This window comes from Struthio camelus, chromosome 25 (assembly GCF_040807025.1).
Source record: "Struthio camelus isolate bStrCam1 chromosome 25, bStrCam1.hap1, whole genome shotgun sequence".
Lineage (NCBI taxonomy): Eukaryota > Metazoa > Chordata > Aves > Struthioniformes > Struthionidae > Struthio > Struthio camelus.
The window spans coordinates 5,035,575-5,053,234 of NC_090966.1; the positions used below are offsets into that span (position 1 = coordinate 5,035,575).

General features: G+C 41.7%; 1 protein-coding gene across 3 annotated transcripts in view; it reads left to right on the forward strand.

Annotated features, from left to right (window-relative positions):
• Positions 1 to 10,571: 10,571 nt before the first annotated feature.
• Positions 10,572 to 17,660, forward strand: part of SPOP (speckle type BTB/POZ protein) — a 29,578-nt gene continuing 22,489 nt past the window's right edge. Inside the window, exon 1 of one of the 3 annotated variants that reach the window (XM_068919082.1) lies at positions 10,572 to 10,726. The gene's annotated coding sequence lies outside the window, so the exon portion shown is untranslated. Of the gene's footprint in view, positions 10,727 to 11,256; positions 11,626 to 17,660 lie in introns of those variants that run through there. The other 2 variants (XM_009683161.2, XM_009683160.2) reach the window with 2 other exon arrangements.

The window sequence follows — 17,660 nt, forward strand, 5'->3', positions numbered from 1 at the left end:
GTACCCAGATGTTCTCTCCCAGCGGTTGGCCCTTTAGCAGCTTGAGGCTTGGCCAGTTCTGCTGGGACTCGGGTTGTGTCTGTCTTTGCTTTTTTTAAGACATCTGCAGTTGGTCAGAAGGGTATAAACCTAGTTCAATAAAAATCACTGTCTTACTCTCTTTAGTTCTGTGTGCTTGATCTGTCACTTTTTTCCTTTCCTCAGCTGCAAGCAAGCAACAATTTTATTGTGGTAGTGAAGTATTTTCCAAAACGACCAGTTTTCTTATGGTGTAAAACAGTGCTCTTTGCAGCCAACCTTGCAGATACTTTGAATGCTTGCTGTGTAATCTCGGCTTTTGAGTTTGGGCTGACCTGTCAAGGGAACTACTAAAGGGAATGCTTGTGGTTTGACTCCTTTGCACATGTGACTGACCTTCTATTGAGTAGAAATAGGAAGAGAAAGCCATGAAATAGGAGGTAAACTTAATAAGTGACTTAAACAAAACCTCCGAGTGCAAAACATGAGGGTCAGGCTGACAAGTTATGAGGTGGCTCCATCTTTTATCTTCTTCTCGATGGGTCCAGAGGTGCCCTGAGGCATCTGTCCATTTATGACTCAGCAAGTTACCAGCAGAGGGAACTCTTATTTCAATCGTTTTCAAGAAATACAAGAAGAAAAACAACAAAAAGCAGTTTCTGTCTAATTAGTGATAGAATTGACTTGAGTCTTCATGCTTACAGTAGAAACGTAATGTCGAAATCAAGGTCTTCCTCCATTTTGGTTCCACTTCAATCCTTTTTGACCATCAGCACAGACTACGTTGAAGCTAAGTCGTTAGAAGCTTTAAGACAGTCACTGTCTCTTTAGCAGGATGGTCCTTCATTAGAAATAGCATGTGTATAAATATGTATGTGCACACCTGCATGTCCTCTTGTCCTCATATAACACAAACAGCTGCTCTCATGCACAGCAGCAGCCATAGGCATCACAGTCAATGTTTTTGAAGGCATTTCTGCCAGAATCCTCCCAGGAACCTTGTCAGTTTTTGGTGGTTCCAGGGAGATGAGAAGAGTCATGCACATACTGAGAATAAACAGCAGATTATATTGCTGCACTGTTTGTGCCTGTTGTCCCTCCAGGAGGAACTGGTTGATGCATCAGCTAAGAAAGGCGAAGTTTTATTTCATAGCTAACTGAGACATGGCATCCGCAGGGAGAGAACTTGGCAGCTGCTTTCTTTTTTCTTTCATCTTCCTTGTCTTTACTAGCTCCCTCTGCAACTCCATCAACAGATGTTAAAAATATAAAATGTTTAGAGAGCATATAGAATAAGGTAGGTGGTACTGTATGTGCACGTATTTTGTAGGGGTACATATAATTGTGCAACACATAATTTTCTGATCACGGGATAGTAAAGACTCATGCTCAGATGACAACAGTTTAAGGGATAAGGAAGTCATCGGTACTGCTTTGTAATCAATGAGTTATCAATCTTAAAGCTACCACGTCTTTAAAAAAAACGTTCATTCCTCAAAAACAATGAGGATTTGTGCTTTGCCACTCAGCTTTAAAAGAGTCAGAGTCCCCAGCATGATATTCTTTTTAATAGGTTTGATTCTTAAGACAGTCCAAGGTGCATCCCCTTTAGGGTTTCTCCCTGCAAGGCTACAAAATGAGTAGTTATTTAATAACAGATGGCTAAAATTCTGCCTCTACAGCTAAGCAAGCCTAGAATAGGTACCTTCACTCTGAGCCTGGGCTTTGCTCTAAACCCACCTTTGTATCATGAAGTCACAAGCCTGTACTTCAAACCCTGGAGGAAAAAGTACAGGCCCAAATGCCCACCCATATGCAGAAAAGAATACGTGAGCTCATCTTGCAGGATTTCATACGCTCTTTGGAAGGAAACAATTCCTGTCCGTTTCCGCCGAATGAAAGCACCCGTGATAATTAAGACAGCACCCATAGGGGAAAACACATGCAAGTTTCAGAGTCCCACTTCATCACATAATAAGTTTATGCTGCCTGCAAGTAGGAAAAAGCTTGTAAGGGATAGGATATGCATTTGAAATATATGCTCTTATAATAAGCAGTTTCGTAATCAGATTTATAGTTCATAACTAATAGAATTTCAGCAACAGTGAGCCAGGGATGCATTTAAAGAACAGGCAAAACGGAGATAATTACCTCAGACTGAAACTGAGACAGCTGGATGTCACACTGGAATGAGGTGTTTTAAGGTTTAAAATATTTTAAAGAAAAATTAAGACTGCACTCAAGGCTTCAAAATTAAAACAGCAAAAAAAGTCGTAAGGACGTTTTTCCTTTCTCTCGCTATGCTTTTCTGCAATGCTTGCACTGTCACTCTCTTTTTGTATATGTATACGCATATATGATCCTGAATATACTTTTAATATTTCTTTTCTATCATCACAGTTCCGTTACTTTGGTAAGCTAATAGCCTATTTCCGGAATTTTTATGAGCAATTAACCTAGTTTAAAAAGAAAAATGCTTAGAAGGCACAATGTGGTTCTCATACCCAGTATAGCACGTGTTGAAATATTGACACATTCAGTAGAGATGTTTTGCTGTAAGAACGCAAAAAAACCCCGTCAGATTTGTGTTTTTTTCCTGCAAGCAGGTTCAAGGCTTTGACTGGGTTTTCAGCTCTCCCAAGAGTAGCACGGACGTACAGCGTGGGGCATTCCCAAGAGCAGTTCTATTAGCACAGAGCAGATGCTTGAGGATGCCATAAAAATGAAAACCCAACCAGGTCCGTCACGGAAACATTGCACTACTTGGCATGAGGACTAAGTCTTTGGCTTAACTGAGGCCTGAAAAGGCGAGGGGGAATGAGGTGAAATGTTTTCTGAATAGGCACACACAACGTTGGGGACAGCAAAGAAAGATTTCCATAGTGGTACACACACATAGGGATGCTTGTCTGGGGGGGAGACTAGGAAAAGCGCCTCACACTTTTTTAATCAGATGTTGCTGTTGTAATTTCCCCTTTAAATCCTGGGTATTATATGAGACAGCACAGTAGTCTTGCAGTGGCCCTGGAAGATGAATAGAGAGCGTTAACAGGCCCATTTTGCAACAGTCTCTTCCAGTCGACGACAGAAAACTGTCCTCCAAAGGACTATTTCCCACCTAAAATTAAACACTGCAAGACAATAAAATCTCGCCTCTCTCATGTACACTCAAAGAACAGAGATCATTTTCTCCCTCTCCTGCAGCAGTGGAAAAAGCAGGGAGTTGAGTTTGTATCCCTTAGCAGCGTGATCACCTGACACTCATTAGCTAAACTTTGTAAAATCACTTCTCCTCAGAACAGTGCATTCAGCTTTCCAGGCAAGTGCTGCCTCTCTTACTCTTTATCAGCTTTAAGGCTCTTTACTTATTTTTCAAAACAGATTTACAAGTTCCTGCTCCGATTTAGTTTATTCTTCTCGTTATTCTAGCGTCACTTTCTCCTGAGGTATTGACAGACTTCATTCAGTGAATGTGACGGGCAATAATTTGTTAATTAGTTTGACATTGAATGTAGCAGGGAGAAAATAGATTGGTCTCAGGATTAAGAAACTGAACTCCAGTCCGGATTAGGAGATTCTGCCCCTGCCTTAGGACCTGCGAGGCAACATAAAGCCCCGCAGATTTAGTAGTTCTTCCTGTTTGTATGAACAGCGGGGCTAGATTTGCAAAAAGTGAGTGTTCACAAGCACACCTGTAGAGAGTTGGAACTGTATTCTGAAAACACAAAGTACCATTAAAATATCATGTTCTCTGAATAATCAGACCTGAGGTATTTCAAATTGGGCACTTTAAATTAGTGCACACTTTTGACCTTAGAGCTTTATTTTCTCTGGTTTCATACTTTTTAAGACGATTTTTTTCACCCATCCATATTCTGGAAAGCATGTTATCACTGAAAATCACTGGGATACTGCTTAAGAAAACTTCATTAATACTTCTGAGCAGTCAGATATCATTATTTGATTATTTAGGAAATGCCCAGGAGGAGATCAACGATTTTGGCATTCCGTAAATATTTTAGGTATCGTGTGTTAAACTTTGGGGACGAGTGCAGGATGCAGCATTTAGTTTTATCTGCGCACTTAGCCAGTCCCAAAAGGGTTAGCTTAGTCCGGTGAAGAAGTAGTTCTGTCAACACTGGAATTAGCAAAGCCTAGTTTCCTGTAGATTTGAGGTTTGTGGTTGACCGTGGCTCCCGTTTCAAGTTTTCTCCATACTTAGCATATTCAGAAGGTTTCTCCCCCATGTGGATTCCCTAATGTTTATTAGGGTATAGAGTAAAGTATTAGAGCACCTGGGGGGGGGGGGGGAGGAATATCAGTTTTCTCTATCTAACCTCTAGTTTCATGGAGGGTAGTAGAACGCAATTATCCTTAAGACTCCCTACTTCTTTTTTTGAATTTGGATGGGAATCACTACTGAGTTGAAGTTATTGAGGGATGGAGTAGGACGATAGGAACATCAACAATATAAGCTCTGTTTCCTTAGGAAATCAGGTTAAGAATAATATGTAATCATACTATTAAAGACTTCAGTATGCATTTAAAGACTATAAAAAGACTAAAATTAATTTGGCCTTCGTGACTTCTGAATGCTTGCTTTAGAAATCACTGTTCTAGAAACAAATTTTGGTGCAATAATTGAGTGCATCTTTAAATGAAATTAAAGATCCAAATAGATTGCAATAACTTAATGCCATAAAAGTCACTGCAGGACATTGCTATTGAGACAGCATAAACAAGAAAGGGATTAGTTCCCTGTTAAACTGGTCAGTTCTATAAGACTGTTATAGAGAAGCATTATTCAATTCACAGCAGTCACTAGAATTTGTGCAATAAAATGCATATTGATGACTAATATTAGCCTTCATCATTGTGGTCTAATCAAAAGCACAAGTTTTGACAGCTCTCTTTCAACAGCATTAAAAAAAAAAAACAGGATATGACTAAACTGTCATCCAGTTATGTGTCCTGCCACAAAGTAATTGAAAGCCAAACTCCTAGTCTGTGGATGCCTGCCTTTTCTTTACCTGTTGTTTTTTCCCTGCGAGGTCTAGACTTCATTTGCTCTTCTCTCCGTTCTCCAGTTTCTCACAGCAAATGCAGTTTTATGTTTTTCCTTTACTTCATCCCTTCTGTTCATTGTCCCCTACTTTTTCCTCTCTCTTACATGATTCATTCCCCCCCCCCCATCTTTTTTTTTTTGGCAGCTGTTGAGCCCTTTATTGCTCATTCATGCTTTCACGCTCTGTTATATGGACTGAATCTTTTGCTCAGTTCTCAAGTCTTTGTCCAGTTATCTCTCTGTACCTGCAGAAGGGGAAAACAGCAGTGATAAAAACCTGTGGACTCTGTTCCAGTCCATTCCCACTTCTCCACTAAAGATTGCTGTGTTAACATTAAAGATTAATTTCTGTTTGTGGAGAAAAGCTGGTTTGAATAAATTGCAGGACTTTTGACAATGTTCTGAGCTTCTCTACTCTGCAGGCGCTTGCAGAGTTAACAGCGTCTTAGAGAAAGGAAAATAATTTCACAGACCATTAGGGCTGGTGGGAAGCAGCAGGATCAGGTTTTAATGAATACAGGATCAAAAGCATCTTAAAGCAAACCAGCACTGAAAACAAGAGCAGGCTCATCAGGGAAGACAGGAGATGCTTCTAACGAGAAACAAAGCACCAACTCAAAGACATTAGGGAGTCACTTTCTCACAATAGTGCATTTTAAAGTATAATTTCCTCCACTAAAAAATTAGCTTTGATACTTTTCCAATGGAGGTAAAAATAGAACTATGAACAGATTCCCTGCAATTAAAGCCTTCAAGTCACAGTTTTTCCGAAGGAGGTCAAGATTTTTTAAACAATGTTTGTTTACTCACATGTAAAACTAGTTTTGGATTACAGCAACAATGCCTAAGTTAAGTTATCTTACAGTATTTTGAAGTCAGGAAAGCAAATTCTGACAAGAAATATGCATAGCTGTATGCTCAGACCTGGGAATGGTTCGTATGTGAGAAGGTAGACTATGCCACCGCTACCACCAAGCACTTTCTAAAAGAAGAGCTTACAGGTGTCTTGCTTTGTGCTGACCTTAATGCTGTACCTATGTGGTTGCTGCGCAAGAGCAAATTTATCCTTCCATGTTCCAGGGCGCACAGTTCCTACTGGATCCAAACGCAGCCGAGGTAGGAGCTAGCTGCTCAAGTACTCGGGCAATGACAGTCCTGAGCACATGCATAACCAGAAGCGGGCAACGCTTTGTGGACTTTCAGGTCAGCAAGGGTGGTACCTGGAAAATGTAGGCGCCTGTCATTTTATACTGCTGTTGAACAAGAGTTGTTTTCAGTCACGGTTTTGAATCTGGAGGCCTGAAAAGAACCCAATTCCTATACTCTTTTCTAGATCTCTGCTTAGGAACGAGAAGCAACCAGTTTCTAAAGTAGCCCTCGTTCCAATAGTTTTTTCCATAAACTTGAATGAAATGCTTATCTTCTCTACGCCTCAGTTTAAAAAAGACGTAATATTCAACTTATCTTTCTACTCCATGAAAAACCGAAGATTACTTAATTTGTACAACATTTTGAAAATGTGTTAATTACTCTCCTATTTACAGTGAAGCAAAAGTTGGAATGCTGGACTCTGTCTAGCTCAGTACTTGCTATTCTGTTGCAAATTCAATTTAGCGGTAAAGGGATACGGAAGAAAAATCTCGCCAGCTTCGTCCCCTGGAGAATCCACTGACTTACTTGGTTGCAAAGAAGCCTGTATCTCAGAAGCTTTTCCTTTCATCACAACCCATATCAACGCTTACTCTCCTCTAGTGTGTTCGACTAGTGCCAGAGCTTAGACTCCTTTGACAAGACAAATAACGGAGGCTTTGTACTGGGCTAGGTGAGAGCCCGGCATTTTCAAGAGGATGGAGGAGATAACCTAGGATAAGCTAGACTGGAAGGATAACCTACTGCGTAGTAGATTTGTAAATGGCTCTGACACAACTGCTACTGTTTCACAGTGAAACCACGTAAAGCCAGTAATATCGAGATTCTTTTTCTCTTTCAAAATTTAAACAAACAAACAAACAGTGACCATATCCTCAAACCAAGGAATGACTCCATTGCTGCTTGTGAATACACTGCAGCATTCCTCTTCGGATTACATGTGGAAGATGAGGTGTGTAGACTTCTGACTGGCATAAGGAGAGGTGAATCAAGTAGCTCACATTGTTTGTTTGACTGTTGCATGTACAAAAGCCTAATTAAGTCTCTCCAGTGATTGGAGATGGGTTTTGTTTAGAATGGTTTTGTTTGTTTTTGTAACGAAGATAGCAAATACAGGAAATAAATAAATAACTGTGTTTTCATACTCTCCTGATCATCAGAAGCCTATATGAGATTTTAATTAGTGCTGCATTTTCAATAACTCCGTTTCCCTCCGTGTTGCAGATTCTTTCCTGGATAACGGGGAGATAATTATGAGAATCCTGTTTTTCAGTCTCTCACTAAAGGGATGGCTGATATATTTAATCATGATGTAGAAATGCTGGCAGCTTGTTCAGAGTTCAGCCTCTCTCTAATTACATTTCTAGATTTTTAGTAAATTGAAAGGGAAAATGTAGGAACAAAATAATTAAAACCAAAGAGGGAGTGAATATTAAAAAGCAGGAGTTATTTAAAATTCTTACACACAACTCTTTCAAGGACATCAGTTTAATCAGCTTCACATAAAAAACTTGTATTTACACAAAAGCTGTAGAAGTAACACCTCCAAAGCTCTATCTACATTAGCATTTGCTGGATCTTTTCCTGCAGGATAAACAACCTGTCTTGTATCATTCAGATAATACAGGGAACTATACCCAAAACGTATGTACTTGAGGATCTGGTACTCTCAAATGCACGCTAGTGTCAAAGAACACACATCGGCATACCCCATGCTCGAAGCAGTACCTTCATCTAGGAATTGTCCAGTAATTTCATTATGGAATTACATTAAAGGCAGAAGGTATGTTTTGTTAGGAGTAAGTGACAGTATTTCAGTTCTTCCTGCCACCAAGGGCAGAACTGACCCTGGATAACTTATTCCTATGCAGGAGAGGTAAAATTCCACCTTCATTTTTCAGATACCTGATTTAATTTTCCACTTCCTGGGAACATGAAAACTTTGGTCAGAAGAACGTCATAACCTACGAAAGAGGCTGACCTCCATAGTGCCAAGTGACACATAGGCAGTCTTCATTAAAGGATAAATTTCCTTTTATTCTATCTAGAAATTCTTTGGATCAAAGCTCCACAGTCTAAGCACTGGAGAAGGGAAAAAAGATCTCTGTTTTCTCTGAAATCGTGCTCCAACTGAAAGAGAATAAGTACATCAGTAAAAACCCACAGTTTATATTGCAAACGTGGAAGTCAGGATAATGGAGAGGGTATGAAAATAAGTAACTAGGAGAAATGTGTATCCAGAATAAGAATGCTAATACCAATTCTGTACTTCCCGAGAAGCAGTTTTATGGCATTTTTTTCATTACAATGCAGCATTACCTGCTGTTTTGTCACCATGGGCAGCAGTTTGTGAAATAAAGGAATGAGGCAGAGTCCAAGAATTGGTCAGGCCTTGGATGAGACACTTGCCAGGAAAACCCAGGATACTGCAGAAAATGTTAGCAATAAAACAGGCAATATTCTTCAAGTCAGTACTGGACAAATGTGGAAACCTCGTGTATAGGACCATTGTGCTGTGAGAAACATCATTTTTCATCTGAGTTTATGAGGCAAAAAGCTCATGCATTTTTTTTTTTAAGTAAGGGTAATTGTGATAGCTTTGGGGCGCATGTACTGAAGTATTTTACGTACTGAAGTAGCTAAAATCCCTTTCCAATTGTACTCATATATACAGTTTTTCATCAATTACTACCAATATAAATCCACCGAGTCTCGGATAAAGGACTGCTGTGCTTCAGTGCAGAAGTGCACGTGTACGAGAGAATAGGAACTTTAGTGCACCGGTATTATTCTCTTGCATATGTCCCTCCTGTATATTTACCATGTGTCAGAATTTTAGAGAGAATCAGGAGTTCATGTTTCTCAGAAATGGTAATAGGCGACTGTATCACCGTGTACCATGGCACAGGGTAGATGCAACGAACAGTTTACCTTCACATTCTCCAAAATACATGGATATTAATGCCTCCCACCCTCTTTTTAATTTATTTCCTACTATACGGTTGGTACCAATCAGTATCCTAGCGCGACTCGGTAATAATTTATACATGCCTAATTTAGTTATTTGGGTGCTTTGTGTGTAACAGTATTAATTCACTACAACATGAGACTGAAAACTCAGGCAGGAAAGAAAGGCTAGCTCAAGATAAATCTCTCTTCACACATTTAAGTAATTAAGGAATGCTAACAGTGAAAACTTTGCTTCTTCTGGTTGCAAAGCATTACAGATCAGAACAGGAGAGGATCCACACACAACAAAGATCGCAGGATCCCAGGATAATTCAGGTTGGAAGAAACCTCAGGAGGTCACCTGGTCCAACCTCCTGCTCAAAGCAGGGTCAGCTATGACACCAAGCCAGGTTAATCAGGGCTCAGGCCTTGAAAACCTCCAAGGATGGAGGTTGCACAGCCTCCCTGGGCAGCCTCTTCCAATGTTGCGCTGTTATCATGCTGAAAAAGTTTCTTATACCCAGTCTGAACCTCTCCTGTTTCAAACTTATGCCCTGTGTTTCCCATTTTCCTGCCATGTACCTCCCCCATGAAGCCTCCTTGGAGGTATTAGAAGGCTCCTATTAGGTCTCTCTCAAGCCTTCTCTTCTCCAGAAGAAATAAGCCCGGTTCCCTCAGCTTCTTCTCATCAGGCGCGTGCTCCAGTCCGCTGACCATCCTGGTGGCCAAAGTCAGCTACAAACCACCCTGCTGGCAGGAACCGCGCACACAAGAGCTGTGCTGTGGGAGCAGACTGAGAAAACGGGGTTGCCAGGAATCAGTGAAATCTAGGCCCGGGAATGACAGGCGTAAGACAGATTTACTTTAAAAAAATCCCTTTCTAAGAAGGTTAAAACAAAGGTTTGGGCTTAAGGCGAACTCAGTGATCACCCTCACAGCTTGGCAAGAAATCCTCCTAAGGGGAGCCCTTCCTCACGCGCGCAGGTGACCCGCAAGCTGAAGTCGCCCGTGACCCGCCCAGCCTGAAGCGAGGGAAGGTGGAAGAACTGTTTTGGGTTTTTCACTTCACAACAGCAAGCCCAAGCCTCAAAGAAGGAGAGGAGCAGCACTGCCAGGCAGCACCCCGCCAGCCAGAGAGGCCTGCAGCCTCCCCTCTCCACCAAAACTCCCCCTTTGGGCTAAGAGATTCAAAACAGAACCCGCGAGCTCGGCTCGCTCCCAGCAGGGCCGTCGCCCCCTCACACGACGCCTCAGGCCGTTACCGCCTCACGGCTCGCGGTGGGGGGGAGGGGCGCACCGAGCCCGGCCTCGCGGCCGCCTCGCTCGACGCCTTTCCCGCCGTTTCCCCCCGCCTCCCGCGCGCCCCGCCCGCTGCCCGCGCCGCGCATGCGCAGTGGCGCCTCCCTCCACCTCTTCCCCCCCCCCCACACGTTTGGTGCGGTGTCGTGTCGCTGAGAGGCGGTGTTGTGGGGAGCCCCGGATGTGTCAGTTTAGGGCAGTATGAGGAGACCGCAAGGGGACAGCAGCCAGCGGTATCCTTCACAGGTGAGGTGGGAGGGGCTGTGCGGGGGAAGAAGCAAAAGAAATCGGGCGAGGACTGGAAATCTCCACAGGGAGGAGAGGAGGGAAGGTAGCCCCCCCCCGCCTCCTCCTGCCTGCCTCTGAAAGGTGTGTGTGGGGCAGCGCCACTCTGTTCCTGCTCTCTGCGGGGCCCTGGCTCATGGCTGGGCCGTGAGAGACCCGCACGGGCCCGGCCCCCCCCCCCCCGCTTCGCTAGCTGTTCAAATGGCACTGCGACAGGAGTGGCTCCTTGCCAAATTCTGAGCTGTGGAACTTCAGGGGACCCCAAGGAACACAGCGCATGCTCCACGGCAGTGCCAGAATGTGAGCCGTGGGGCGGTGAAAGGCAGGCGGGGCAGGGCGCGCATGCGCAACGGAGGGGAGCGGGGGCGTGTTCAGGGAGCTAGGCGCATGCTCCGAAAGTGGACGAGTGGTAGCAGGCGCATGCGCAGGAGGACGTCGAAGGCGGGCGCCTTGGTCTTGGGCGAGGGAATGTGCGCCTGCGCAGTGGTAGTGGTCGGGGGTGGGGGAGGAGGGGTCGGTCGTGCATCGCGCATGCGCTGCTGGGAGGGGAGCGCTGGGAAGAGCCATATCCTGCTTCTTCGTAAGCTTGGCGCCTGCGCAGAAGGCTGCTGCGGGGACTTGCGGAATAATGAGCCTCCGCATCTGCGCAGGGGGAACTGGAGGAGGAAGACATGCTGCTAAATAGTGAGCTCCAGCTGCTGGTATTCTCCTAGGGGGCTGGCTGCGGAGTGGGGGGCAGAGTCCGGGGGGGCGCGATCCCCACCCACCGCACCTGCTCGGGCTAGGGTTTCTCTGCCTTCCCACCCTGCCACGGAGCAAAGCTGCTTCCAGTGCTAGGAGTCACTCATTAGGGCCAAGAGGTAAGAGCTCTGGGGAAGGGAGCAGGAGTTGAACCGGAGCCGGGAGAGAGGGATCAGTAGCCGGGCTAGTAATGAGGCTGGGGAAAAGGGTATGAGCAGTTCAAAGTAACAGGGGCTAAGGGGGAAGGTAGGGAGCAGCTGAGGGGAAGTCTAGGGAAGGAATTCCTAGTGCTTCCCAGACGAGGATAGAGATGCAGTGGGTTACCAGGAACTAAGTGAGGAAACACGAGTGGGAGAAAGGAAATAAGGGCTAGAGTGGAAAAACTGAGATGACTAACAGCGCAACTGAGTAAGGGATGACAGGGCTTAGCTTAGCCACTGAGGATTGAGAGACACGTTTCTAAATCAGCAGGGAGCTTGGTCGGCACATAAATTAGAACCCAGCCTGCATGGGATCCCTATTGGTATTTCTTAGCAGTGTCTCGGGCCTGTGGTGGTGTTTAAAGGAAATGGTGCATCATCATGCAGTATGGAAAGGCAATAGAACTCCTTTTCACAGCTAAATGTGTCACTAATACGATTTGACAGCAGTTAGTAGTGGTTACAAGCGCTGTCATGATTAGTGATAAATGCTATTATAAGGGTAAAATATTCCATAGTATTACTTGCAAAGCTGCCTGTGAAATATTTTGTTTTGTTTTTTTGACAGGAGGGTTTCTTTGGGGGAGGGGGAATGAAATGTCATGTTATTTGTTGTCTGTTTTCTGTAATTCAGCATTATTAGATCTATTTACATTTTATGTAGCGTATCATCATGATTTATGAAAGACAGTCTGTTTTTGTGATTTTTTAAAATTATTTATTTACGTTTAGTTATGCCTGGGGTGGCTTGATGTGAGGCCCTCTAAAAAAAGTCTGAAGCATTTTCACTATTATTTATGCTTTCTTAAAAAAAACTGCTTTCAAATCTGATGTACTGATTTTAAAAATACTCAAGTGTCGTTACCACTGTTGTAAAACTAGTTGTATTTCCTTCCCAAAACCTGCAGGATTTGCACATGGATACAGATCATGGAGGGAGCTATAACAGAGTGGTTTTGGTTTGACACGTGGTCTCAATGAGCAGTACCATCGTTAATTTCACGGGTCACAGTGAAGTGGTGTTTAAAAAAAGCCTACTTCTCGTGTAACTGATCTTACAATTAGTTTATACTTTAACATAGAGAAGGTACCAGTAGTAGCACTAGTATTAGGATAATTAGACCTGATAAGTGTTAACAACAATTCCACTCACCAGAACCTTCTAACAGTTACGGCTTCCACTGAACCAGCTTGACCAGTGGGGTTTTTAGGGTTAACTTCTGAACTGCAGATGGGGCTCTAGATGGATAGCATTAGATATGTGCAGTGAACTGTGTCTGTTGTCCTATATGATTTTTCTAGATACCAATCCAGTTTACAATAAGAGGGACTTAGCAGCTTTATTCTTGGCACGCTCTTCTGTTCAGTGTTTTATTCATGTGGCTTGCCATTCCGCTGCCTTAGCTGATGCTGTGAACCTATAAACTTGAAAACATCTACTTCATTTCTTCCTGGACGTTATTTCTGTAAAATTGGGCATAGGAACTGGCAAAGATATGTATTTCTTCTGTGATCAGGAGCTGTTGCTATTTTATCATTTGGACACACAGTTCCTTGTTCAGACGTATCTGCTGTAACTTTATAAAATCCCTTCTCTCCTCCCAGCTTTGGCTCAATTTTCTGCACAATTGTAGTATTATGCAAGATCTTGCTGTATTGCTCTGACCTCTGACTGCTGGTGTTTCCTACTCAGCATGGAATGGAAATATAACCAGATACACATAACAAAAATAGCTTTATAGAGAACATTTCTCGGGTGTTACTTCTTGATTCTCAGATGATAAGCTGCTACTGCATTCTGCCTTGTACTGTGTACTTAAAAGACTTCTTAAATAAATTATGTGCCCCGAGTTCTAGGAACATGTGACAGTACAGGAAGTTGTCATGAGATTAAGATATTCATACTTTGTCTAAAATTCATCCCTTGAGAAGGCAAATAAATTATTGTTTTTTCAGAAAATATATCCGTAAATATATTAGAGCTTCTTTTCCTGGTTTCACGTTGTTGAGTGTCCCTTTACTGAACTCTGTAGCTCTGTTTTGGAAAGGAGGAGTTGAGTGATTCTGGGAATCTCTTCCTCTGTGTTGATGTGCATAGCAGAGTATCTAAGAAAATATGTATCGCGCACAGAATGTCTCCCCCCCCCCCCCCCCCCCCCAAAAAAAAAAAATTTAGGACAAAAAAGATGCAGAACCACTGACTGTGTAGCAAATGCCTGGAAAAGACTTGGGAGTACGTTTTTATACTGGGAGTAAGTTCAGTGGCTGATGGTAGGAATTGCATCGTTGCTTTTTGTGTGGCATGGTTGGTCTTAGAACTCCGTAGATTTTTAAAAATTGCTGGAGTTTATAGTGTCAGGAACGTGGGAGGAATTAAACAAACCAACACTAAATTTCATATTGGAAGATATCCTTCTAGCCATTGATATGGAAGAGGCCAACAGGATACCGTTAGCTTTAGATGTGCGGACTACAGAAAATAGTATTAAGTTTTTCATATTGAGATCTCAGTTCAGCTCTTCTTAGCTTGTGTTGTGGGCCATATTCGATAGGTTCTGTTGTAGGCTCTTGCTAGAAATCTGGCACGTATGTTTTGCATTTTAAATTAGGTGTGATGTAATGCTTAGGATATGAACCATCTAAAATAATACTTCAGAAAAATTAATATGACTTCTGATAACAGAAATCCTTTTCCAGCAAAAAGAACGTCTTTGTGCAAAGCTTTAAGAGAATCGTGTACAGAAAAGAGTATTCACCTGGGAGTACACTAATTTTTAGCTATTTTAATATTTGAAATATAAGTCCAGTAATATTGTACTGGTATCTGAAAATAGACTGGAGGCTTAAGAACTCTAAATACTTTATTATGCGTTCAGAAACATATTTCATGTGGCATGGTGTGTAAATTTATTTATGGTGTGTACTTGGACACTGGAATACTTAAATTACTGACTGATACTTCTAAGTTACTCTGAATCATTACTCTTTTGTTGAGTTACTGCACTACCCTTTGAGTTAATAGAAATACAGTTGGTACAGTTTCGTATGTGCCACATCAGTCATACCAATGGCATCTATGCAGCATCAATCCGAAAAGACTGTGATGTAATGCTCTAAAAGTGGGAAGCTTGCCTTCTGATGTCACAGATATAGTTAAGAGTTTAATTCTTTCAATTCTGAGCATGCATGAGTGGTACATGAAGAAGTTGACAAAATGACTTATTGCTTTTGAAGAGTGATGTATAGTTGCCTTTTTTTCCCCCTCCTCCTTTTCATGAAGGATAAATCCTCGTATTTACTCAATAAACCATCTCCAAAATATATGTAAGGTACAAATATCCCTGTTATGGCTATGACAAGAGTTGGCAGTTAAGTAAAATTGCATGGAAAGAGAAGATGGCTTAGAAAAAGTTACTGATCTTGGAGCCAAATAGGAAGCAAGTTTGTTTATGGCACTTGATCAGATAGAGAAGTAATTTAGTTTAAAAATATGTATGTTTAAAAATATGTTTAAAAATTTTTAAGTGTGGTTTTAGTTGCATTGTTTCTGCTGTTGTTACTTTTGCTCGGCAGAAACTCCCCTGTCCTGCTGCAGAAATTGCTCACTAAATCATAAATAAAATGCTCACTGTGTATAGCAATTTTTCTCCAATTACAGTGTTTTTAGTGGGGGACTTCCCAAGATTATTTAAGTTGTATTTCTTCAGCTTAGATTTTAAAGCTAATAAGGTCTCACTTCTATGTCTTCTACTCTTGAAAAGAAACCCTTCTTAATTTAGAGGTTTTGTTTTTGTATCTGAACGAAAAACTCACATGAGGAGCATGGTTTTCAGAGACATGCTTATGGCGATGAGACTAGAGAGCAGGTGGAGACAAATATACTAAAACAGCCTGAGCTGCTGTATAGCAATGCAGAGTAGCTGCCTGGCTGCCTCCCAAGTGTTGCTGCATAAAGAGGCTAGAACAGACGCTGACTGCATTGATGTGAAAGTTTTCAGTTAACTCACTTGGCTAGAAGCATGCCTACAGATTAACTGTTTTGTCTGTGAAAAATGTTATAGTACCTCCCCCCCCCCGGAGAATCCACCACCTTACCCTGAAGATACCATGATACCTTCCTCAGATGCATAGAAAGCAGGCTATTGTGGGCTGGGAATCCTGACCTTATAGCTCTGTCTTTGTAGTTTCAAAATCATAGTGAATGACACAACTGTATAGGTGCCTTAATTTCCTCAGCAGCATTTTTTTTTCCCTAGAACTGTGCAGCCTTAACAGGTTATGCATAAAAATATATATGGTTGTGTGGTGATTTTTTTTTTAGACGTATTTGTGGACAGTAAATGAAAGTCACAAGACAATATTTTGCTACTGCATTTGAGATACAGAGGATTTTAATAAAATTTCCTGTTAGACTGTGATTACATAGATACTTGTTCCAGGACAGAAGTATATCAGTGTAGGTATTTGAGTTGAAAAGTTTTGAAAATTGCTGTCATGTGTTGTGCCTTACAGACCTCTGTGTCCTAGCAAGTAGGATTACAGGGAAACGGCCCTAATTTGGATTTTAAGTAACACCATTTGAATGAGGGAGCACAAGCACACGCACACAAGCACGTTACGGTAGATTATATTCTGCTGTATCCTGGATGTGTTACGCAACAACCTTGCGTTCAGTGGTTGCCAACATTACCAAACCTGAAAGTATGATAGAAATTCTAGTATTATGCAGTAGTAAAGATTTTTAACTTGATGGTGTAGAGTTGGCTCTTGGCTAGCAGATAACTGATGTTTTTCTTAATGTAATATTCCCAGGTAGTTAATTGAATTTTAGTGGTGCTGGGAAAAATAGTGGGAAGACTTTTTTTAAAAAGTGTTTTTGTAAAAGGACGGAAGAGGAAACAGAAAGAAATCAAAAGCAACATTAACTGTGGTTTCTTCTTTGAGGCTGGAGTTTAAACAGTTTGTGGAGATAGTTTTGTTGATGTAAAAGGGGAAAGAAATCTAGGCATCTTCTGGGAATCTATTTTCATGTACTTTTATATTTCCCTTTGTTTTTTAAAGATGAAATAGGTGGCTCGTGCCAGAAACAGCTTAAAATGTATGATTAAAATAAAAAGTCAGCAAATCAGCACCCCATATCCAAGTTATTTCCTTGGGCATTTTTTCACTTGTAACACAAATGATAACATTCATGCCAAAAGCAGTAAAGAGAATGCGTCTTGCTACTCTGCTTCCAAAATGTTGCTAATATAAACAGAAATATAATAATGCCTCTGGCCCAATCTTTTTTCCTATTTACTGAAATGCATTAAGAATAGAATATCTAAGCTATGCAAATTTTTCTTTGCTCTTTGTCTTACTAATTAGATAATCTTGGTCTTGAATAGTTAGGATATTCAAATATGGGTGTAGGTAAATGCTATAACTGTGTTATTTTTCAAAGTGTGATTTATGGTAAGATATGGGGGGTTTTGTCTGAGTTAGCTTATTTAAAATTAATAAGGCATGATGGTTGTGCTAGCTTGAAGTATGTATGATATGCTTTATAGGGGGGAAAAAAAGGCTGCTGACTTTTGAGGAAAATGTATATAGTTCAGAAGTGGAAGTTGGTTGGCATTTGATTCCCTTCTCCTCCTCTTACCCCTTTTCCCCCCCTTAATTCCTTTTCGTGTTGATATCTGATAAGGTCGCAGAAAAAAATTAAAGTAACCTGGAAAAGGAAGGACTCTTACAGCCTGCACAACAGAAATGTCAAAGCAGCATTACCTGATAGGGTAGGCAGTGGATTAGAGTATTTTTGAATGTTTGTAACTGCTATTTATTGTCTGTTTAGAAATATGTTCAGGGGTGAGCTTTCTGTTGGATTGAAGTAAGCAGTTGATCTGTTTTTGTACTTCTCCATGAACTTGGGTTTGCATGCTGATTCTTTGAGCGCTTTTATGTGGCCATCATAT